The following is a 5,630-nucleotide window of genomic DNA, read 5'->3' on the forward strand; positions in this document are numbered from 1 at the left end:
TGGAGGAAAGAAGGGTAGTTTGGGAAAATTACTGACGCCCTGCTGGCTTTGTACTGACCGGAGTTTATGCGGAAATTTGCGGAAGTATCCACCCCGCGCTCTATCTTTTGGGCTTTAAAATTTTTTAAAATATGGGGGCTCGGTAGTGAGTTCCGCGGGAGGTGCGACCCGTGCGCTGGTCGGTTAGGATACGCCGGATGGATTGATTATTGGATTTGGATGGTAGGTGCGAATTCTTGCGGTTAGTGCTTGCTATCTTATGATGGATGAAGTGGGTCGGGATCATCACGAATAGTCTTATCGTTTCTTGCTGCAATAATTTGGTGGGGCTGGCTTGAATTTGGCTACAATGACTAATGAGCATCTTAAGATAATACCCGAATGCTAGTTGCTGTGGGTTCATTTGGAATACACCTATCATTTTCTGCTGAAATAGTTTGGTGTGGTTGTCTTGAACTTGCCATAATTAGCATCCATATAAGATTAGCAAATGCTAGTGCATGAACTTTGAATAGTAAAAAATAGGGGCGTCAAAAAAGCCCGTGTGCTAATGAGGCTCAGGCTTGCCTTACTAAGAGCTTAGCTCAATTAGGACTCGAGTATATATATAATCTAAAACATATAAAGACCTAGTTATTTCCTTTTCACCCATCCCACTTGTCATCTCACCCACTCCCCCTCCTCCATGGCTCCATCCCTCAAGTTTCTCAACTCCCCCTCCTCTTCCAACATTTGTGACGCTACCTCCATTAAGATTCTCCTCCATACTAACTCCCCTCAGTCATTCGCTGCTGCACCAAATCCCCCTTCCCTATTCACTACTAACTCTCCCACCCCCCCAACCGGGGTGTCGTCTTATTTTCAAGCTTCTTCGTCACTAAGGTTACTTGAGTGAAGACAAATAACTTACAATTTTAATTTGTTATCCACTTTTTTGTCCTTGAATTTTGGTGTATCTCTGCTCCTAGTGCTAAAGCCATTGCATGCTACACAGCTACTACCTATTGTGGCCATCTCTCATGTAACTATGTAAGACAAATGAGCACTCATCTCCTCTTTCTTCTAGACATCCTTGATCACATCCATCTACTTACTTGACACTTCTTTTTTAATGCCAATATGTATTATTTGGTCAAATCTAATATTTTTCTACAACCTTTTTTGTTTCCCGACATTAATCAGCAAATCTATGTATGACTATGAGATTAATCTAACCAAATTTTAGTATTGTTTATGAAATTAATCTGACCAAATCCACTCCCACCGCATTGTCCATGACTCTATGACGACATTAAGCTCTTCAACCTTCTCATCAATGTTATTGCGCTTTGATACGATTCGGACTTCACCGATATCGTCTCGAGCATGGATACACTTTAGAAATGTCTTTGTTTCTTGCTTTAATGCTTAATTTTCAAGAAAATAAGTTTTCTGTAAGTCGCGTTCGAATGTGAGTGGAGTGCGTTCAAACGCGGTTGTGAACGTGGTTGTGAGAGTATGTATTGTGCGTTTGAACGCACTATAAACGCCTACATCGCGTTCCAAAATCCAGAGAAGTGGGAAACAAGCGCATTCGATCACGCGTTTGAACGCCTACATCGGGTTCGCAAATCTAAAGAAGAGCGAACTCGATGCATTCAAACGCAGTCGGGCGCGTTCGAACGTGGTCGGCGAAATTGTATTGTTTAAGGTTAATTTTGAGTTGTTTGATTAGCCTCTAAAAGAGATGTGGATGGCAACCAGAGATTATTATTGAAAAATTGAGCTTTGCCTTGCCTCCTCCGTCTTCTTCGATCTCGTTCTCTCAATCCCCGACGACACCACTTCTAACCTCACTCGACCGGCCAATCACCCTAGACCCTTAGGGACGGGCCCTCTCCTCCCCCTTCTTCCAATCTATCCAACATTGCCCAAACCCTTCCATCAACCATAACCTTTCCATCACCACTTTTCACCGGCGCTATCTCACAAACGCCGGTCTGCCTCCAACCACCATCATCTAGGATCTCGTGCCTCCTCCATCCACGGATTCTGATCAGACCACTTTGACGTTTGTCTACTAATTGGACAATATCTTGATATCCCCATATCCGATTCACCTGAAACTTGATTTGTTGGAAAGCTTTTTTCTGGGACTAGAACATATCCAAATTTTACGTCAATACAATGGTGGCATCTTTCGAAATATTATTACAAAGTTCTATGTCAGATCCAATCCAGATCAGAGAATTGGAAGAGATCGAACCTTAGCCTAAGGGGAGATCGTATCACGCTTTTCAACATTCTCATCAACGTTGTAGTGCTCTTCAACCTTCTCATCAACACTACCGACGAGGTCAAGATCACTAACTTAGATGTTGATAAGATCCTCATCGAGCTAATGAGTCGAGCTTGAGAAAAGCTGAGTTGAGTCAAGTCGAGTAAGCTGTTTCTAGCTCATCTCTAGCTTAAGTTAATAATTGTTATTTTGGCTTGTTGACTAACCTCCATAAAAGTATGAATGGCAGCCAAAATTATTATGCTTAATGAATATTAGTTTTTTTCCTCCTCTATTCTCTCTCTAATCTCTGTATTCTAATCTCTCTTCTCCCTCTCACCAACTAGCCACCTCTACCGTTGGTAAGATCTCTTCTAACTTCTGATCTCCCTCGTTTATCGAGTCTTCCCTCCTACTTGCGATCTCGACCCGTTCTCTCCATTCGTCCTTATCCTCCAAACTTCACAACCCATCCACCATCATCTCCATTATCATCTGTAACCTTATCATCACCACTACTTGTCACTACCACCATCACCCCCACTTTCGTATATTTTCATCCCAATTGGAGTTAAAATCTGTGAAAAGTGTAAATACTAAAAATATAGATCAGGAAGTTATGGATCGACTACCTCTAGTTTCATAATATTCTAAGTATGGTAGAATATCTGATGAATATTTTTCGTCGGCTACGCGGGCTTCTTTCCTACAACTAATGCAAATCGGGAAGAGGACATTCTATTCATAATAGGCAGATACCAAAAATAAATGTAATAAATCAAAATAGATAAATAGGCACATCCTAATGAACCCAATATGCCACGAATTAATCCAATCCGACCGAGTCGTATCAAACTTTTCTTTCTCCGGTCCTTCTTCCTCGAGCTGTACTAATTCAAACTTGTCTACTTCTCTACTACTTCGAATCTTTCAAAATTTTGATACTAATGTTAATACATTTCTTTAGACCTCTACCATCAATAAATTTTATTATTTCTCTAACTAATGCTAGTAGTACTGAACTATAGATAACAGGAAACTAGTCAATCTTTCCTACTTTGTAAGAAGCATGAGATAAAATGAGTTTTTGGTATCTGATACTTGTCCCTATATCTGATACATTGTCTGTGTATTTGTGCATGATGTGGCTCGAGCTCGGTGCGGAAGGAGGTAATCGTGCGATTGAGCTTGGTTGGGCGAAGTTGCGATTCGATGGGTGCGATATAGGCTAACAGTTGGCAAGAGGAGTTGCTTGAGGAAGGGGAAGATGCTTGAGGCTTGTGGTGATGGCATGAGGGGAATGGAGATGAAGGTGCTAGTGGGGTTTGACGAGCTAAGGGAGTAACGTTGGGAGGGGAGGTTGGCATGAGGAAGATGAAGTTAGGGGGAAGGACGAGTACAAGTTCAACTGGTGGCCTCGATCCGATGTGCCGCCAGTTGTAAGAGAAATTTGGAGAGAGAGAGAAAGAGAGAGGGAAAGAGAGATAGTGGAAGAAAGGTTAGGGTAATCTCATTGCCTCCTTGGGGTGCTCATCACCACCTTTGTGGTGGCCACCTTATAATAGGTTATTTGTTTTCTAAGCAATCCTAGACTAGACTCACTCAACTAGACCAACCCTAACTTGATAACTAGACTGACCTGACCAACCAGACTCAATTAGACCAAGTAGCTCTGGGCTGGTTCACAATAATCCACCATGCTTTCGCCACCTTGTCCTCAAGGCATGAAGCTAGGGAAGCGCTAAACTATCTCAGACTCAAGCTCCCATGTAGCATTATCAAAGTGTCAACCCAACCACTCCACTATAATATTTGTTGGTAACCTCCTATCTCTGCTTCATTGCCTCCTGGCCAGAACCCTCACTGACTCCACTGGATGTGTCTCCTCCACTAGGCCGGGTATGTCCATGTCCATGATCTGGTTCACTCTTACTCGAGCTTTTAGGAGTAAAATATGGAATGCCGAATGAATGTAGGATCCTTCAAGCAATGTCAATCTGTATACTATCGAGCCTAGCCGCTTGAGCACTTGGAACGACCCAAAATTCTATTGTGCTAGTTTTTGGTTGCGCACCAATTTTAGGGTCATTTGCCACTATGGCTGAACATGCACGGACACTAGGTTGTCGACCAACTCTTGTTCACAATGCTTGCGATCATAGACATGCTTTATGTGGTTCTGTGTCTCCGCCATGTGGGTCTGTTATCTCCTCAGGTCTGTCTCTATTTATGTTTTAGAGGCTACGAGGTCATACTATAAGAGCTGAGTCGCTGGCAAGAGGCTAGCCACTGGCTAGCCACCAGCAGCCAGTGCCCTCCTTGCCGGCGCTAATCCTCCTCGCTTCCTTTCCTTTCTTCTTCTCTTCTCTTATTTTTCTTTCCTCTTCCTTCTTTCTTCTTCTTCCTTTCCTTTCTTGTTCTCTTTTCTTCTTTTTCTTTCTTCTTCCTTGTTTCTTCTTCCTTTCTTTTCTTCTTCTTTGGTTCCTCTTTCATGGCTGCTATAGTACTGGGCTCGGCCCATCACTGTAGCGGACAATGCTGGCCCAACACTATAACAAAGATTTCTTTTCTTCTCCTTTCTGTTAATTACTTAATTTATTTTCTAATGTTAAAGTAAATTAGTTTATCTAGATAATTAATCATGTCGATAATTTACACTCACTACTATAATTATTAGCTAAGTATTTTTAGTATAATAATTTATTAATTATAATTATAATATTTGTATATAAATTTTATTTATGATTTAGTTATTATTTACTAGATTAATTCATGTAGCCTTATTACTAATAATCTTATATTTATATTTATATTTCATATAACTAATTTTAGCATCTTATTATTGTCGACCACTTTGTATAAAATAAAATACTAAGCTTGCATATTACTTTTGTACAATAGGATAATGACTATTTTGCATATAATTTATGATTAATTAAAAAAGAGTAAGCATTACAAAATAATTAGTAATAAGATTATATTTATAACTTTATTTTTATAAATCTTATATATGTTCGTTGTTAGTTATTTACAAAAGGAGATAAATTACTATATATCTATTGCTTATTCTATATTAGCAAACTATGATTTTTATTAAATAAATATAAATTATGGTAATAGCATATTAATATTATCACAAGTAAATTTATCCTATAAATCTAATTAATTTAAATCTAATAAACTATTATAATTTACTCGAATGGATTACAATCGGATAAACGACTAACTTTATGTTACCTAATATTTTCATATCCCGAACCCCTTATGTTCTCCTGTTAACGATGAGTTGACTCTCGGTTGACGGATGTGAGAGATATGTGGTGTTGTCTTCTGGTCAAATGTGAGTAGTCTTATCCCCTAAATGTTTTTCTCA

This window comes from Typha angustifolia, chromosome 14 (genome assembly GCF_048772165.1).
Source record: "Typha angustifolia cultivar Huaian chromosome 14, ASM4877216v1, whole genome shotgun sequence".
In the NCBI taxonomy this organism is placed as follows: Eukaryota; Viridiplantae; Streptophyta; class Magnoliopsida; order Poales; family Typhaceae; genus Typha; species Typha angustifolia.